Source organism: Dipodomys spectabilis, unplaced genomic scaffold (genome assembly GCF_019054845.1).
Source record: "Dipodomys spectabilis isolate Male_0828 unplaced genomic scaffold, ASM1905484v1 ptg000424l, whole genome shotgun sequence".
In the NCBI taxonomy this organism is placed as follows: domain Eukaryota; kingdom Metazoa; phylum Chordata; class Mammalia; order Rodentia; family Heteromyidae; genus Dipodomys; species Dipodomys spectabilis.
In genome coordinates this window covers 3,144,811-3,165,362 of record NW_024871101.1, presented here as the reverse complement: position 1 = coordinate 3,165,362, position 20,552 = coordinate 3,144,811, and the positions used below count along the sequence as shown (strand labels likewise).

The 20,552-nt window shown below is 36.6% G+C and overlaps 1 pseudogene; it reads right to left on the bottom strand.

Annotated features, from left to right (window-relative positions):
* Positions 1–12,520: 12,520 nt before the first annotated feature.
* On the bottom strand, positions 12,521–13,425 carry LOC122097679 (annotated as a pseudogene).
* Positions 13,426–20,552: the final 7,127 nt, after the last annotated feature.

Here is a 20,552-nt window from a genome sequence, read left to right as displayed (position 1 = left end):
TCAAAATCTTTAAAAAGCAGAGAAGTGGAAATGCATCTTTTAGATTTCTACTATTAAAGAAATTCAATAGCGAGAACATACTTCTCCAGGAGTCAGTAGTCCTGAATGCTTCTGATGTCTCTATTCCATACTTCCCTCATAACCTTTGTCAAATGTAAGCAACAAATCTTATTTATATCTACCTCAAAGAAAAGTGTAAGACATTTTCTTCTAAATCGTTTCAGAACCATTTGTTTAGAATAAATATGAAATATGTTTATACATATATTATCCAATTCAATGGCTGGGCTCTAATAACTACCAATAGTATTAACCACAATGATTGATATTTCATTGGGTGTTGCGTGTTTTATTTAGAATACATCAGACACCATCTATACTTAAGTGCAAGAATAATCTTTTTATTTCCAAAAAATATGTGAAATAGAGGCTGGGAAGGTGGCTCACTGGTAGAGTGCTTGCCTTGCATGCATAAGGCCCTGGGTTCGATTCCTTAGCACCACATAAGCAGAAAAAGCTGGAAGTGGCGCTGTGGCTCAACTGATAGGGTGCTAGCCTTGAGCTGAATTGCTGAGGGACAGCGCCCAGGCCCAGAGTTCAGGCCCCATGACTAACCAAAAAAAAACTTTTTTTTAATACATCATTTTTGGCTTTACCCAGCATAATTTCCAAAGTCATGAATATCACTATAAAATTAGGACATGGGTGATATACACAAGAATTTCAGGAAATTCTGAGCATAAAAACTATGTTTTGAACAAGCAAAAAACATTAAATATGTTGTTAAACTTTGTCATATATTATTGTCATATGTTACAATAATATATAAATAGCTATGTTCAAATGCCCATTTGTAAATGGACAAGGGAAAAAGCCATGGCTCAAGTAGTAATGCACCTGTTTACCAAGTTGCAAGGCCATGATTTTAAACCTCTGTACTGCCAAAATGCTTATATCAAAACTTGATATACACATAATGCTCCTTTAGAGTCTATTATGATGATGAAATGAAGAACTTTATGAGATAGATTAGGATCTATCTCTAGTCAATATACCTTCGTAAATAAATGAGAGTCTATAGTGATGATAAAATGAAAATGCTTTGTAAAATTATTACTAAAATTCATATATCATATGAATTTTTTACTACCTTTATAATTGTGACACGATGTGATATCTTGGATAAGATTTTGAATGTTGCTCCCAAAAGGAAAGAAGTAAAGAAAAGAAAGATTACTAAAATGCAAATAATCTTATAAATTAGCTGCTGATATTATGTAGATTTTGATGATGGTACCCTCTATAATTTTGTGTATGTCCAAATACAGTAAGACCTCAATATCTGTGATACCCATATTCACAGATTCTGATTTGTGATGATTTTCACAAGTAAAAAATACTTAAAGAAAAACCATACTTCTGTTGAATATGTACAACCATTCTTCTTGGCAATTATTCCACTGAAAATATAGCATAATTATTTACATGGCATATACATTGCATTCATAGCACATGTAATTTAGAAATAAGTTCACATACGTAAGATTATGTGTATAGACTCAATGTATATGGAACACTATTTGATTAAATGAAATTGTTCATCTGTGGATTTTTGTATCCTCAAGGGGCCTAGCCATAATCCCTAGTAGATGGTCAAATTAATGGTATTTTTAAAAACAGAATATATGAACAGAAATATGATTCCACTTCAACTCCAAATCTAGGAAATATGTTTCTAAATATTGTAGAAAGTTTCTCCAAAAATATTTGAATTATGATGATTAGTACTTTTTTGGATCAGAGCAGGTAAAACAATATAGGGTTTGGAATAAATATACTTAATAAAAGGGGTTATACCACCTTCAGTGTTTTTTGTGTTGATTCTCTCACCAATAAAATGGAGCTCCTAATATTTAATACGTATGCTCATCTCAGTAGAAAAGTAGTCATTTTCATCTAGCTTAAACTCTAGCAGATCTTAACTTTTTGTCTCTTCCCTTTTTTCCTTCACTCACACCCAGTGTCACCTATAAACAAAGTGGCCAAATCAATTATGTGCCTGGAGAAAATAATCAAAAGTAATCAATTCAGACCAAAATCTAGTATAAAATAATTATTTAATGAATATCAAGTAAGCTCTTATGTTGTATGTGTACAAATATGTTTCAAAACTCACCTGTAGTTGCATCAAAAGAGGGATGAGGAATAGGTCCAACAGTGATTGGCATAGGAAAAAGATAGCCAGGTATACAATGCTTGGGATGAGGCTGGTTCACTGCAGAAGAAATTGAATATTTTGTTCTATATTCTAAGATCTTGTAAATTAAACTCTTAAAATTACACATTTAGTAATTTAAGAAAACATTTAGTGGAATGAATAATGAGTTGAAAACTATTTTGTTTATAATACTGGTAAGTTGGTTAACGAAAAGGAAAATAACACAGAAATATAGAAATTTGCATCAAAATGCTCTTATTTTGATTCAATGTCATTTAAAGTCCTGTCTTCAGTTGTATTCTGTGAAGTTACAATTTAACTCAAGAAAATTTACTTATTATTATTTACTAAAACTTATTAAGACTGATGTTGTTTGAACTAATGTCTCTCCATCTTTACAGATATTACAAACTAATGGTGGGACCAGAAACACATTTCCTAGGAGCTGTAATTAACTCTAGTCTGTTTCAAAGGTTATAAAAGGTGCAGTATTGCTCTACATGACTAAAGGGACAACAAATATATGGTCATTGAGGGTTCCAAATGAAGTACTCTTATTTTGGCCTTAAGGATGAGTATAGATTAATCAGTAGTAAGTAGAAACATGAGCATTTTAGACAAGAAATAGGACACAAAGGGAGTTTTTTTAAATATCAAGAAAAATATGAGAAAATAGCCTAACTTTTGGTAATAGAGAAGTAAAAGTTTTCTATTTTCCATGAAGTACACTGAAACAAACAGGAACAAACTATAGCCACATGCTTACTAATATAGTAGAGGGGTACCATTCTTGTTTCATGTTCCAACTATCACATCTCACATTAACAAATCTATAAGCCCCCAAATTATAATATACAATATAACAGATAAAATCCTGGGGAAATTAGTTAACTGCTTTGATTTCAGGAGTTTGTAGTCACAAAAGTCAATACTCTGGATGTCAGAATCAAAATATCAAAAGATTGCATGAATTTAATCTAGTACAGTGAATTTTAGTATGGATAAATTTAAGGACTTGGTCTTAATTTCAAAACCCCACATGCACCATACAGAGTAAGAAATGCATTGATAAACAGAATAAAGTTATTTCATTGTATTGACTGTAAGCTAAATATGTTAATTGTGCATTTTATTAGTCAGAACATCAATCTCATGTGAGATTGCATAAATAGACGTAAAGTGTATGATAATAATAAAAAATAATAATGATATATCAAATCAAATATGGGGTACTAAGCCACATTTTAAGATGGCTATGAGAAAATTAGAGTATATCCAAAGAAGAGTGACTAAACCAGAGATTAGAATTATATGGTAGTAATAATTTAATGAAATTGGGATATAAAAACATAAACATACATGGTGATGGTAAAGATGAGAAAAGGTGAATTATGATAGTTATTAGTCACTGGGAGCTCTTTCATGGTGAGAAGTGACTGGTTTCTATCATATATAAAATTGAGGGAGGGAAGAATGAGCCTTTATGGCAGAAGTTTCAGAAAGATTGCTTCTTTGTTCAGTGAAATGAAATGTGTAGCAATTATAGCTGTCAAATATTATAATAGGGTACTTGATAAAAAGAATCTAAGCCCTCTTCAATAGAGGACTGAAGAATAGACTTGATGGCCACTTGTCAACATGTTGCAGAAGAGACCCATACATCAATCAGGTAGGTAGTTTGGTCTACATACCTCTAGAATCTCCTCAACTAGTAATCTTTGATTCTAGGACACTATGAAAAAGCATGTCATTACATTGTAAGTGCCACTAAATCAATATTAATATCAGTGTCTTGTCATAATTAATGATATACTGAGAATGTTAGATGCATTAATGGAGTGACCACTTATTTTAAAGTGTTTTCTAGCTAGTAGTAACACTTCATAATAAGTAGATATTTGTCTCTGCTAAATTGCTAAAGAATTCTCATTAAAATGATTGTTACTGGTGCCTGAATATCAAATTAATTTGCTACAATAAATGCTCTTATGATTTACATCAGAGAAAAAAGATAGTTCTATCCCTAAAATATAGGTTATTCATGACAAGAAACTTCAATGTGGATTCTTTTGCATGTTCACCCCAAAGCCCATTGACATATTTTATCTCACCAGAATTAAGAAATAGCCTGACAATCAAGATTTTTAATCTGGTTTATGAATCAAAAGGTATAAAGTTCATAATCATTGATAAAAAATAGTCAACTGTGAGAAATAAATATCATGAGGAAAAAGTCAGTGGATAATAAGTGTTTCTATGCACATATACGTTCATAAGCATTTATATATGAATAGCATTTGTATATGAATGTATATATGTGTGTATGTGATGAGAAAACAGAATAATCAAAACGACTGATAAGATATGATAACCACATAATAATACATAAATATGAAGGAACACTGGATTATTTATTTAAAATGACAAATTTATGGACTGTACCAAATTGATACTAGAATATGAAGCAATAATATGAAAAATATTTTAGTTCAAATAGTAAAGGGTGTATACAGCTATATAACAATAATAAATGTGTAAGCTAATGTAGGTGGAAATGATATTTTATTGCACAAATATCGAATGCCTATTATAAACTAGAAATTATATTTTCAATTTCCAATAATGGATATTGAAAAATGAAGAAACCTGCTACTAGTATTCTATTATTTTATAAACATAGTTCCTATATCATGTATATCATGTAATAAACTTATTTAAAGTGCTTGAGGCAATTTTTTATTATATGCACAGTGTTGTTTTCATTGTTTTTAAACATATATTTAAAGCAGAATTGCTAAATGGAGTGATAACCCTAGGTATAACCTATTGCTGAGTTGGTAGAGCCTTCCTTGGCTGTACCTTTATCACTGCCACATACAGCAAAATGTAAAGATTCTATTTCTGCATATCTTTACCAAAATTCATTAGCATCTGTCTTCCTGTTTATGGCTGGCTTAGTAGGTGTGGATTGATGTCAAATTGTAATTTTGATAGTTATTCCCATGATTGCTAATGATATGTAGAAGCTCTTCATACTCTTATTATAAAATTTCTATACAAAGTATTTGCACATTTTAATTGGATTGTTTATATTATTACATTTTAACAGTGCTACATATATTTTGAATACAAATCTTGTATGAGATATGTGATCCTTAAACATGTTCTCACTGTATTATTTTAATGTGTTTTTTGATCCCATTCTCTTCCCTAATTCAGACATATATATGATACCCAGGATACCAAAATCAAATACAGTGACAACAGTGGATAAGTCATCGGAAAAATACAACACAAAAGAAAAAGGAAATCATGTAGTACATTAAAAACAACAACAGCAAAGTAAAACCTCTTGTTTCCATATCTTGAAGTTCATTTCACTAAGCATCATCTCTGTCTTTTCCAAATAATGTTTTTTTTTATTTTTTATTGTAGAAATACTGTACAGAGGGTTGCAGTTACATAAGGTAATGAGTACATTTCCTATCGAACATTGTTACCTCCTCCTTTGTTTTTCCCCTGCCATCCCTTCCCTCCTTGCCTCCTCAACCCAACCACCCCGCCCCCACACCCTGCAAGTTGTAAATTTCATTTTCAACACAGTGTCTTATACATCTCATTGTTACAATGGGTAAACCTCTATCCTTATTTCAGCATTTTGTTATTTCCCTTCCCCTGCCCAAATTAGGAAAATGTACATACAAGATGAAGGGCACTGACATCAAATACAGTGAAAACGAGTTATACCATGGAGGAAGAACACACAAAAGAAACAAAAAAATCACATAGTATATTTTTAAATACGTTAAAAACAATAACAAGCAAAGAAAAAAAACCAGTCCTGTCCCTATCTTGGAGTTCATTTCACTTAACATCATCTTTTTTTTTATTGTGAACATATTGTACAGAGGGGTTACAATTACATGGGCAAGATAATGAGTGCATTTCCTATCAAGCATTGTAGCCCCCTCCTTTGTTTACCCTTCACATCTTTTCCTAGCCTCCCCCTGACCCCCCCACCCAATCCTCTCCCCCCTACCAAAGTTGTAAAGTTCGTTTTTGACATGACAACTTGTACTTCTCATTGCTGCAACGGGTCCACCTGTATCCTTATTTAACGACTTGTTTTTCCCCTTCCCTCCCACAAATTATACCGACATCAAATACAGTGAAAGCAGGGGTTATACTGTGGGGGAGGGACATACAAAGCAACAAAGAAATAATCTTATAAATGAGTTAGAAACAAATACATGAAAGAAAAAAACATTTAAATACATATCTTAGGGTTCTTTTCCTAACATCACCTTATCTGAACTTTTCTGCTTGACTCATACACATACTAGATATTGCAAATAAGGGAAACATTGGACCTATATTTCTTTAGGCTTGGCTTACTTCACTTAATATAATTTTTTCCAAGCCTTTCCATTTCCTAACAAATGGGGCAATGTCATTCTTTCTGATGGAGGCATAGAATTCCATTGTGTACATATACCACATTTTCTTGATCCATTCATCTACTGAGGAGCATCTGGGTTGGTTCCATATCTTAGCTATGGTAAATAATGCTGCAATAAACATAGTTGTGCTGGTAGCTTTAGGGTGGTCTTGTTTGTAAACATTTGGGTAAATGCCCAAAAGTGGGATTGCTGGGTCATAGGGGAGCTCTATGTGAAGTCTTTTCAGGAACCTCCATACTACTTTCGAAAGTGGTTGAACAAGTTTACACTTCCACCAACAATAAAGTAAGGTTCCCTTCTATCCACATCCCCTCCAGCATCTGTTGTTATTAGAGTTCTTGATTTTTGCCATTCTAACTGGTGTGAGGTGGTATCTCAATGTTGTTGTTTTTTTTTTCTCAATGTTGTTTTGATTTGCATTTCTTTTATGGCTAGGGAGGTTGAGCATTTCTTCATGTGTCTATTGGCCATCCTTCTTTCTTCCTCAGAGAAGTTTCTCTTCAAGTCTTTAGCCCACTTATTTATTGGGCAGTTGTTTCTTTGAGGATTTGTTGTTGGGGGATTTAATTTTTGAGTTCCAAGTATACCAAATAATGTTTTTAATTACTTTTATCTTCCAAAACTTGTACAAAGTGGTTTTAATTTAGAACTCACCTTAATCATTTATCCTTTCCATCATTCTTCTTGCTTTCCATATCCCATCCTCATGTCTTAACAGGTAATATTTTTAATGTCTTTAGTATATTATTTTAGTATCATGTCTTAGTACAAATAAATGCAATCAAACTAATCAAAAATGTATGTTGTTTAACTCCCACAAAGTCTAGGTTTTCCAAGTTTTCTTTTGTTTTTGATTTGAAACTATAATGTTTTATTTGGCAAATTTGTTTATTTTTAACCCTGCTAAAAGTTATTGAGGAGCATATTGATGAATATTCTATCTATACTGTAGAAGGATGTATAGTCTGCTTTTGCATGTATTTTTCTTGTGGAGGTGGGTCGTGGGGCCTGAACTCTGTCCCTCAGCTCTTCAGCTCAAGGCTAGCGTACTACCACTTGAGCCATAGCACCACTTCCGGATTTTTCTGCTTATGTGGTACTGAGAAATCAAACCTAGGGCCTTGTGCATGCAAGGCAAACACTCTACCACCTTCCCAACCCCTTCATGTATTTTTGATGAGCATGTGGTTGATTAAATTAATTTATATTGTTAGATTGTTTTACTTTTTATTGGTTTGGTTATATACTTTTTATTTAGAATGGGTAATTAAGTTTTTACTGTTATTGAGATTTCTATTTCTTTATTCCATCCTGTGATTTATTCATGTATTTTAGGGCTTCATCATTAAATTTTATGAACATAAGTTTATAATCTTCATAAATTCTTGATAGAGTGACTCTTTATCATTAAGGTCCTACTCAGAAGGCATATCTAAGGATCACAGTTGGAAGCCAGCCTCAGCAGGAAAGTCCCTGAGACTCTTATCTCAAATTAACCTCCAGAAAACCAGAAGTGTTGCTGTGGCTCAAAGTAATAGAGTGCTAGCCTTGAGCAAATGAGTTCAGGGACAGTGTCCAGGACCTAAGTTCAAGCCCAACCACTGACAAAAAAAGAGGAGAGAGAGAGAGAGAGAGAGAGAGAGAGAGAGAGAGAGAGAGAGAGAGAGAGAAAGAAGGAGAGAGAAAGAAAGAAAGAAAGAAAGAAAGAGACAAAAAAGAAAGCTTTACAATGTCGGTGGGGGGGAGGAAGGGGGGGTATGATTGGGTGGGGGGGAGGGGGGAGGCTGGGAAGGGAGGTAAAGTGTAAACAAAGGAGGAGGCTGCAATGCTTGGTAAGAAATGTATGCATTTTCCTGCCCATGTAATTGTAACCCCTCTGTACAGTATGCTTTCAAATAAAATAAAATAAAATAAAATAAAATAAATAAAATAAAATCTCTTACTATTTAAAAAAAAAAGAAAGAAAGAAAGACACAAAAAGAAGGAAGGAAAGAAAGAGAAAGAAAGAAAGAAAGAAAGAAAGAAAGAAAGAAAGAAAGAAAGAAAGAAAGAAAGAAAGAAAGAAAGAAAGAAAGAAAGAAAGGAGGGAGGGAGGGAAGGAGGGAGGGAAAAAAGAAAGAAAAACCATCCTGTTTACCATTAGTGATTTTTTTGTTTAAATATCTCATTCTCCTGATATTTGTACAATGAATGGATCTTACATGTTTTGTTTGTATTTTAAATCATTTTCCCATTCTTTTGATATATTTGTATCTGAATCTAGGTTTCTTGTAGAAAGATATTCTTGTTCCAATTTTTTTAATTTTAATTTTAATTTTTTGTGAACATACTGTACACAGGGGTTACAATTACATGGGCAAGATAATGAGTACATTTCTTATCAAGCATTGCAGCCTCCTCCTTTGTTTACCCTTCACATCACTTCCCAGTCTCCTCCCCCCCCCACCCCTCTCCCCCAGCACCAAAGTTGTAAAGTTCGTTTTCCACATGACAACTTGTACTTCTCATAGTTGCAATGGGTCCACCTGTATCCTTAAACGACGTGATTTTCCCCATCTCCTCCACAAATTATACCGACATCAAATATAGTGAAAGCAGGGGTTGTACTGTGGGGGAGGGACATACAAAGCAACAAAGAAATAATCTTATAAATGAGTTAGAAACAAATGCATGAAAGAAAAAAACATTTAAATACATATCTAAGGGTTTATTTTCCTAACATCACCTTATCTGACCTTTTCTGCTTGACTCATACATATACTATATATTGCAAATAAGGGAAACCATGGGACCTATGTTTCTTTGGGCCTGGCTTACTTCACTTAATATAATTTTTTCCAAGCCTTTCCATTTCCTAACAAATGGGGCAATGTCATTCTTTCTGATGGAGGCATAGAATTCCATTGTGTACATATACCACATTTTCTTGATCCATTCATCTACTGTGGAGCATCTGGGTTGGTTCCATATCTTAGCTATGGTAAATAATGCTGCAATAAACATAGTTGTGCTGGTAGCTTTAGTGTGGTCTTGTTTGTAAACATTTGGGTAAATGCCCAAAAGTGGGATTGCTGGGTCATAGGGGAGCTCTATGTGAAGTCTTTTCAGGAACCTCCATACTACTTTCGAAAGTGGTTGAACAAGTTTACACTCCCACCAACAATGAAGTAAGGTTCCCTTCTGTCCACATCCCCTCCAGTATCTGTTGTTACTAGAGTTCTTGATTATAGCCATTCTAACTGAGGTGAAGTGGTACCTCAACGTTGTTTTGATTTGCATTGCTTTTATGGCTAGGGAGGTTGAGCATTTCTTCATGTGTCTATTGGCCATCCTTCTTTCTTCTTCTGAGAGGTTTCTCTTCAAGTCTTTAGCCCACTTATTTATTGGGCAGTTGTTTCTTTGAGGATTTGTTGTTGGGGGATTTAATTTTTTGAGTTCCAAGTATATTTTAGATATGAGACTCTTGTCCGTTGTATGGCTAGTGAAGATCTTCTCCCAATCTATGGGCTTTCTACTGATCTTGCTAGCTATGTCCTTTGCCAGGCAGAAGCTCTGCAACTTCATGCAATCCGATTTGTCCAACCTTTCTTTGATTTGTTGTGTTTCTGGGTCTCTATTAAGAAAATATCGGCCTGAGCCAAGGAGACCTAGGGTTTCTCCTATTCCATCCTCTAATGTTTTCAGAGTGTCTGCTTTGACTCCGAGGTCAATTTTAAAACTATTTTTTTATGTTTGAAATTGTTGGTATGGCTAGATTTACATTTAGCATTTTGGTTTTGTTTCTCTTTGAGTGCCTTTCTCTGGTTATTCATAAAATACATAATATCTTATGGTAAAACATGAAATATAACTTCTGTGAATCACTTGAACATATTATTCCTGTCTAACTGTACCTACCATAGAACATCAAGAGAAAAATAAAGTACAAATGGTCAAAAAATACATGGAGAAGTCTTCAACATCTCTAGCTATATAAGCAATGCAAATAAAAAGAACAATGAAATTTTATCTCATTGGCTATCCTTAAGAAAACAAATGACTTCTTAGCCCTACATTTAGTGTATCGCAAAGGTTCTGGTATATTTTGCTTCATTTTCATTCGATTTTGGCTCCTTTTTTATTCCTACTTCCTTAAGTTGTCATTTAATAATGTATTGTTCATCCTTCACAAATTTGAACTTTCTCTGTAGTTTCTTTTCCCATTTATTTCTACTTCTACTCTATTGTGATCTGATAAAATATAGTGTTATTTAATTTTCTTTATTTGTTTAGAATTTGTTTATGTCCTAAACATATTTTGAAGAAAAAGCTATGGGCTATGGAGAATAATATGGACTGTATAAATACTGGATGAAATGATCTGTAATTATCTACTTAGTCTATATTGTTAATTAATTTTCAAGATTCTTTGTGAATGTCTTTTGTATGACCTTTCTATTGGCTAGAGTAGGGTGTTGAAGTCTCTATTCTTGTGCTGCAGTCTATTGGTGTTTGTAAGTACAAAATATTTAATGAAATTTAATATATCAACATTTATTGTGTATGTTAGTAGCTGTTATCTTCTTTCAATTGATTATTCCCTTTATTAATATGAAATGATCTTCATTGCCTCTTATGAATAATTTTAAAGTTTATTTTTCAGATATGAATATAGCTGAGATAGCTACTATTACTGACTGAACACACAAAGAAATTTTCAACATTCTTATCCGTAAAGGAAATGAAATTCAAAAGGATACTGAGATTCCATCTCACAATATTCAGAACAACTATCATCAAGAAAATAAACAACAAATGCCATTGAAGATATTGAATATAACCCATCATACAGATTGTGGGAATATAAACAAGTATAACAATTATAGAAATCAATAAATTTACCTATTTTATAACCATGTAATTAACACTGTTGAGCATATATGTGAAGGATTATAAGTCAATATACAAGAGGAATACTTGCACACCCATGTTTATAACAGAATTATTTACAATAGTCAATGACAGTTCAAATTAGCTATTCAAAAACTGTTGAATAGATTTAAAGTACAGTTAAGCTATTTGTAATAAAATGGATAGAATTGCTCATGATCATACTGAAAAAAACTGAAAAGTTCAAAAAGCCAAATATTGCATGTTTTTACTAATACATGGAATGTGAATCTAAATTGACAACAAGTAACAACATAATGTGTCTTTATTGCAAAGAAGGTTTCAATGAGAGAATGGAAGGTACCGTGGGGTGAAGAGAATTAAGGTAAGAATGGAAGGTACCATGGGGGGAAGAAAATTAAGGTATGTTACATATATGACTGCTTTGAAATTGAAGGTTGTTTATTTTAGTACATTATGGTAATTCTATTGATATCCAAAACACAGATATCAAATAGATGGTATCTTCATTTTGAGAGTCAGAGAGTAGCCTGAAGAGTTGAGCTGAGGCCCAAGCTACATATAACTCAAAATCATGCCAAGAATGGAAAATCTGGTGATTATAAAGTTAGGAGATTGTTGTTTACCATATGACATTGTTTTTATTTATTTTCCTTCATGGTACAGTGCTGTACTGCTAGAGTTATCCTTCTAATTCTTTGTGCTTTGTTTTTTAAAATATGTCTTATTGTTCCTGTAGAGGTGATATACAGAGTGCTTACAGTTACATAAGTCAGGTACTAAGTACATTTTTATGTATTGAACAGGCACATTTATTCTAGCTCATTAAACACTTTGACAAAAACACCATAGTACATCAGTGACATAGCAAAGATTTCTTGGTTGACAGATCTGTGGAACTGCCATCAGTAAAAAGACATCTGCTTGTGGACCATTCTCCTGAAAACCACTTTCAAATCCCTGTAAATCTAAATCTATTCAGGCTGTAGATGAAGGGGCTCAGCATGGGATTGACCACTGTGTACAGCACTGTGGCCGCTGTCTCTTTCTCCACGGAGTGCAAGAACGAAGGGTTGAAATCCACAGCAATGATGGTGCCATAGAAGAGACACACCACGGCCAGGTGGGAGCCGCAGGTGGAGAAGGCTTTCTACCATCCCCTGGGGGATGTGACTCTTAGGACAACACCAGCAATGAGAACGTAGGAGGCCAGGATGCACATGAAGCGAGTGATCATGACCAGTGCGCCCTCCGTGAGACTCATCAGCTGGTTGAGGAGTGAGGCTGAGCAAGAGAGTTTCAGGGGGACATCACGTTGCAGAAGAAGTGCGGGATGGTCCACACAGAAGGACAATCATGCCATCAGCAGGGTGTGCATCAGCGCATTGAGGCTGGCAACGACCCAAGACTTAGAGACCAGCAGGGCACAGAGTTGAGGAGTCATATTCGTTGTGTTATGTAAGGGGTGGCAGATGGCCACAAAGCAGTCATAGGCCATCATAGCCAGAAGGAAGTTGTCCGTGTCTGTAAGTTCAAAAAGGAAATACATCTGAGTGAGACAGCCAGGGTAGGAGATGGTGTGACTCCCGAAGATGTGGTTGCCCCTTGGGGATCGTGGTGGAGAAGAAGCAGACGTCCAGGCAGGATAGGTGGCTGAGGAAGAAGTATATGGAGTTATGCGGGCATGTGTCTGTGCTGATGGCCAGCACGATGAGCAGGTTTCCCTGGATGGTGGCCAGGTACAAGGTGAGGAAGAGAAGGAACAGGAGCTGCTGCTGCTGGGGCTGCCTGGAGAGTCCCAGGAGGAAGGAACTCTGAGATGGCTGACTGGTTTGTGCAGAGAAGAATAGAGGGCATCCAGGTCCAAAATTAGGCAGGGATAGTTATGATGTGATGAGGCCATAGACAGCACCACAACTGCAAACCAGTTCAGGCAGCTTCTTCTTTTTTTTTTTTTTCCAAATTCTTTATTGTGATTAAGTGATTATGTAATTTCCCAAATTTCACAGTACTGTGGGATACTGATGCTTAGTTAAAGTTACAAACACATTCTAACTTTCATGGGACAAATTGTCTATCGTGTGCTATAACATTTATGAGTTCTATGAGCTTTGCAATACAGTTATTTCTTCCACATTGGGTGATATGTACATTTCTTTTGTTTTGCATAGCGTCAGCTGTTCCCTCTTTCCCACTTGTTCACTCCCTCCCATCGCTGCCATTGAGTTGCTTAGCTCATTTTGATCAATGTCCAGTGCAGCTGATGGGTTCCTCTGTTGTGTTTTTCCTTGATTCCCTCTAGTTCTGTGTCATCCTGGTTTCCCTCCGGTGAGCACATATATACCATATACGTGATTAGCAGCATAGGGGTTATTTACTAGTGATTGGACCAGATGAGTAGAAGTCCTTTGTTTCTTAAGTCTTGTTAATTTTGCCCTATCACCTTACATTTTGGATTTAACATCCATTTATCAGGGAGACCATGTGCTGTTTGTCTCTTTGTTCTTGGCTTACCTCACTCAGCATGATTTCTTCTAGCTCCATCCATTTCCCTGCAAATACCATTATTTTGTCCTTTCTAATGGCTGCATAATATTTCATTGTCTATAGACGCCACAATTTTTGGATCTGTTCATCTGTGGTGAGACATCTGGGTTTTTTCCATATCCTGGCTATTGCGAACAGTGCTGCAATAAACATGGAGGTGCATGTGTCCTTGTATACGGGTTCCTGTTATTCAGGATAGATGTTATTCAGGATAGAAGTGGTATGCTGGGTCATAAGGGAGGTGACTCCCGGGGGTGCAGTTCCCTGTCTTCCCCCATCTGCTGAGGCATATGCTCAGTTTCTGACTTCAGTTGGGAGGAGTTGGCTGTGTTGCTTAGTCACCCAATCCCCAGGCATGGTCCTGGCTCCCATTCCTCAGCCTGGGACACGCCAGTTGGACCTGTGCTGCTGTGTATCCAGCCTGGGTTGCACAGCCTGGAGCACACAGTTCAGGTTTCTTCCACTGTTGGCTGTTGTGACACATGGGCACTGTTCCTGGCTTGGGTGTTTAAGCTCCCTTCCAGGGGTGCTCTTGATCTAGCCTGGCCAGCTGGATGTGCTCCATGAGCTGGTGGAGATCTCAAACAGTTCCAAGTCTTATTGGGTCCTGTAGTCTGGGTGTTGGGGTAGGGGTTTACGCCAAGTTCCGGGGGTTCCTACCAGCTCTGGTCTCCCTTGAGGAGGGATATGTTGTCCCTGTGGGGTACTCACTTGGAGCAAGTTGTTGTTTCTGTGTGATGTAGGTCGCTGGTTGCGGCTGCAATCAGAGTTGAGATGCTTGTGGGCTGGGCCAGGTGGTGATGGCTCTAAGTGTTTCTCCTCTGTCTCTGCCTCTGTTGATGCTGTTCGGGTTGGCACTGCAGGATGGGCCTCAGGCCTCCGGCCAAGGGGTGAGGAAGGGGTCTCCTTGCAGGTTCTGGGCGCTGGGGTTTGTATCCCTTTGCACTCTCCCGATCAGCACCAGCACCTTGCAGGTCTTCTGTTCTGGCATTCTGTGAGAGACCTGTGTAGTTCTGGGTTCCCACCGTGGGGCTAATTGGCTTTGGTGGGATGGAGCCCCTCTGCTCAGAGAGTGAGGGGTAGGGGTGGGATCTTTTTGCAGGCTTCTGGCTTGGAGGTTTCTCTGTTCTCCACATGGCTTGGTGCCTTGCAGCGCAGCCAGAAAAGGTTGGGGGAGGGGTCTTCACCCTTCTCTGTTCTGAAATTCTTCCTTTACTTTCTTTTTTTTCTGCCTCCTGTTATTCTCTGGATATTCGTCTTTTTGTTGTTGTCAGTCTCTTGGGGAAATTAAGCGCTGGAACTAGAACTCTCTTTTTGTTTCCCTAGAGTTGTGGCATTTCCTTACTGTCCCGTTGCCATCTTGGTTCCCCCCCCTCCCAGTACATTTATTTTTGAGTCATGTCACCCCTTCCCCTCTCTCTCCCAGTTTTCCAGTTTTTCCTTTTTACTGTTTTTTTCTCTTCTGGTAGTATGGAATTACAAATTCAGGCCTTGACCAAGCTAAGAAAGCACTCTTAGCACTTCAATTCCTTGGTTAGTTGACTGTTATCATTTTTTCCACTGTGCTTCTGATTGTACCAGAATGGAAATTCATTTTCTCAATCTTAAAGTCTAGTAGTCTTAATTTCAAATAGGTAGAAACAAAAATATATTTAAAAACTGCTGTTACCTCATAAATTATATGCTTCCTTCACTCTTTAGAAGTTCATCAGCTAAACTAGGGATGAGATGTACATAGGAAACACTTTCCTGGGCTCTAGTCTGAGGGATTCTCTTAAAGTGTGTTTGGAATAGGATCCAAAAAAGGAATTTGCTTTTCAAAATCTCTCATGAGTGATCTCAAAAACTGAATTATAAATGTGGTATAGATATACAACTGAATTCTATGCCTCCATCAGAAAGAACGATATCTCCCCATTTCTTAGGAAATTGAAAGACTTAGAAAAAAATTATACTAAGTGAAGTAAGCCAGGCTCAAAAAACATAGATCCCATGGTTTCCCTTATTTGCAATAGCTAGTACATGTCTAGAACAAGCAGAAAAGGTCTAAAGCTATGTACATATAACCATATAGGTTGATGTTAGGTGAAATGAACCCCAAGACAGGAACACAAGTGGGTTTTTTTCTTGCTTGCTATTGTTTTTAATGTACTTATAACGTACTATGTGATTCTTCTGTGTCCTTTGTATGTTCTTATCCCATGGTATAACCCCTGTTTTCACTGTATCTGATTCCGGTGTCCTGCATCTTGTATATACATTTTTATAATTTGGGGAGGAGAAAGGATATAACAAAATGCTTAAATAGAGGTTGACCCGTTTTAACAGTGAGATGTGACACTATGTTGAAAATGAACTTTACAATTTTGGGTAGGGGGGTAGGGACAGAGGAGTTAGGGAAGTAGGGAGGGAAGGGATGGTAGGGGAAAAACAAAGTCTTCTTAAATAACTGAGTATTTTGCATTTTAGATATATATTTTTAATATATTTTCTATGATCTAGACTTCCTTAACCTTTTCTACCAAACTATATGGAGTGATAACTTCCTACTTGAAAACCAATGCATGTAAAAATGATCTAACAAGTACTGAATATTTCACCTGATGATAGAATTTACTTTGCTACTCTCCTCACATTTAAGCATATCGTAGTACATTGTTGAAATAATGTGTCAGTAAACTGACTCATAATACAGTATTTGTTTGGGCATCTTTTAGAGCTTTTCTCCTTTTAACCAAGAAGCTCTTGAAGAATTTCTATATCTCAGTTTTGTAACAATTGAGCTGAGATATTTTGGAAGATTTCTTGTATTATATTTGCCAAACCTCCAGTCTTGCCACAGAAATATAAATAACTTTCATAAATATTCATAAATGTAAAGTCCAAGAATTTCTTCCATGAACCGTATGGATTGAAATAGGCATCCTGGACACCTACTTTCTCCAAAAAGTTGTGTTCAGATGCCTAGCCAGTCAGTGTCCAAACTAAGGCTGTCACACATTCTGGGCTGTGCTGACCATCACCATTGATCCCAGGTTGCCCACAGTTCTGTGAAGCACCTATCTTCAGTTATTTTGCTTTTCCATTATGATTACTCATATCTATGGTTGATCTCTGTAGTGCATTTTTCCATTATGATTACTGAAATGTAAACCTAGATTTTCCATTTTTAAATAAAAATTTATATATGACTGGTATTCTTGAATTGATATTATCATGTACTTCTATAATACTTTAAGAATGGTTTAAGAGAATGGAAGAAGATGGCAGAGGTACAGCTGGGTGATAACTGAACTCTCTCCAAAAAGACAGAGGTTTAGGACCCCAATGAACAATCTATGTCTACAGAGTCACACCAAGTAAGCTGTAATTGTAAAGAGACTTTTGACAGAGAGGAAACTTACAGGCAGCCTGCTTAAGAAGACAGATTTGAGCATACACCAGCCAGAGAAAGCTGGGACAAAGGCACTAGCAAGAGTGTGTATGGTTTTTCACTCACCTCCAGCTGGATGGCTAGGAGCAGAATTCCACATGCTGCTGGAGGAATACCAATACCAAACTTCAAAATATATTATAAAGCCATAGTAATAAAAAAAAAAAACACCTTGGTCCTGGCACAGGAACAGGCCTGAGGTACAATGGAATAGAATTGAAGACCCAAAAATGAACCTACAGAACTATGGCTACCTAAGCTCTGATAACATAGCCAATAAATTAAATGGAAGAAAGACAACCTCTTCAACAAATGGTGCTGGCAGAATTGGCTAAACATGTGTAGAAAATTGAAGTTGGATCCTTATATATCATCCTACACCAGAATCAACTCCAAACGGATCAAAGACCTCAAAGTAAGATCAGATACCCTGAAAATATTAGAGAAAAGGGATAGGAGAAACATTTGGACTCCTTGGCACAGGTCGAAACTTTCTGAACAAAGATCCAGAAACACTCCAAATCAAAGAAAGATTGAATAAATGGGATTGCATTAAACTGCAGAGCTTCTACATGGCAAAAGGCATAGCTAGCAAGATAAATAGAAAACCCACAGATTGGGAGAAACCTTCACTAGTTATATAACAGACAAAGGCCTCTTATCTAAAATATACTTAGACCTCAAAAAATTAAATCCCCAAAAAACAAATCCCCAAAGAAACAAACACCCCATTAATAAGTGGGATAAAATCTTAAGGAGAGATTTCTCTGAAGAAGAAATAAGAATGGCCAGTAGACACATGAAAAAATGCTCAACATCTCTGGCCATAAAAGAAATACAAATCAAGATCCAGGGTATGGAGCACAAGGGCAGCAAAGATGGTGCTGAGAGGGAGTTGAGTGGGCAGAGCCCGATTTGCTTTATGTTCAGTATGTAACCAGCCCATGGAAGCTTAGGTACATGATAGGGTGTGACGTTTACAGCGATTGGTTCCTTTTCCTCCCCTCCCAAGCCACCCGCTCTTTTTTGCTTTAAAAAGGGCTTGCTCTGTGTTAATAAATGAGTTTTTTCCTGCTTGACTTGACTCCCCACTGCATCTGATTGTCCCCAGGGCTAAGGGAGGCTGGGGAACTGTTGAGCTGCCTACTTACCTTTCCTCGGACCCTTCAGTCCGTCTTTCATGAGATGGACAAAGACCCGACACCAGGGCACTGACATCAAATACAGTGAAAACAGGGGTTATACCGTGGGGGAGGAACATACCAAAAAACAAAAAAAAAATCACATGGTATATTATAGATAGAAACAATAGCAAGAAAGAAAAAACCACTTGTGTTCCTCTCTTGGGGTTCGTATACGCTTCTCTAATTTGGGGAGGGGAAGGGAAAAAGCAAATGCTTAAATAAGGATACAGGTTGACCCATTGTTACAATGAGAGGAACAAGACACTACGTTGAAAAACGAACTTTACAATTTAGGTGGGTGGGGGTGGGGATGGGGGGAGTGTAGTTGTGGAAGTGGGAGGGAAGAGATGATAGGGGAAAAGGAGGAGGTTACAATGCTTGATAGAAAATGTACTCATTACCTTGCTCATGTAACTGTAACCCCTCTGTACAGTATTTTTAGAATAAAAATTATTAAAAATAAGAAATGCAAATGAAAACAACATTGAGATTCTATCTCCCCCCCAGTTAGAATGGCTATTATCAAGAAATCTACAATGAGATGTACAAGATGTTATGCCAAAAAAAGAACTTTACAACTTTGGCGCTGGGCGGGGAGGGGGGATGGAGAGGAGGGTGGAGATGGGAATGGATGGGATGGGGAAACAAAGGAGGAGGCAACAATGTTTGATAAGAAATGTACTCATTACCTTGCCCATGTAGTTGTAACCCCTCTGTGCGGTATTTTCATAATAAAAAGAGAAAAAAAAGAAATCTTGAATATATAAAAAAAGAAGTCTAATAACAACAGATGCTGGAGGGGATGTGTCTATGGGAATGTAAACTTGTTCAACCACTCTATCATAACTAAGATATGGAATCAGCTCAAATGTCCTTTAGTAGATAAATGGATCAAGAAAATGTATATATAGACAGTGAAATTCTATGCTTCCATCAGAAAGAATGGCATCATCCCATTTGTATGGAAATAGAAAGACTTGGGAAAAAATCATATCATGTGAAGTAAGCCAGACCCAAAGAAATATAGGCTCCATGGTTTCATTCATTTGTAATAATTAATATATGTCTATGATAGTCCTAGCTGAGGATCATGGTAGCCCAATACTTATGTACATATAAGCATTATAAAATGATGCTATTCAAAATGAACTCCAAGATATGGAAAGAATGGTTTTTTTTAATGTACTATATGAAGTTTTTTCTTTTTTCTTTCAGTTTTTTCTTTTGGCTTTCCCCTACTGTCTTTGGGGTTCTTTTGGGGGGGTACCCTGTATCTTGTATATACATTTATCTAATTTGGGAAGGGAAGAAGAATGACAAAATTGTGGGACAAGGGGCAAAGGATGAACCCATTTAACAGCGATACTCACAAGACACTATATTGGAAATTAACTTTACAAGTCTGAGGGAGGGGAGTCAGGATGGAAGAAAGCAGGAGAAAATGAGGGAGGGGGTAACACTGTTGGAAAAGAATTACATATAGATCTGTAACTCCTCTGTACATCACATTTACAATAAAATTAAATTAAATTCAAAAAAAATGGTTTAAGGGGCTGGGAAGGTGGCTCAGTGGTAGAGCGCTTGCCTTGCATGCATGAGGCCCTGGGTTCGATTCCTCAGCACCACATAAGCAGAAAAGAAAAGCCGGAAGTGGGGCTGTGTCTCAAGTGGTAGAGCGCTAGCCTTGAGCTGAAGAGCTGAGGGACAGAGCTCAGGCTCAGAGTTCAGGCCCCACGACCGGACCCAAAAAAAAAAAAAAGAATGGTTTAAGTTTTTAAATATATCTATAATAACTACTTTGGGTTCATTATCTATGAAAT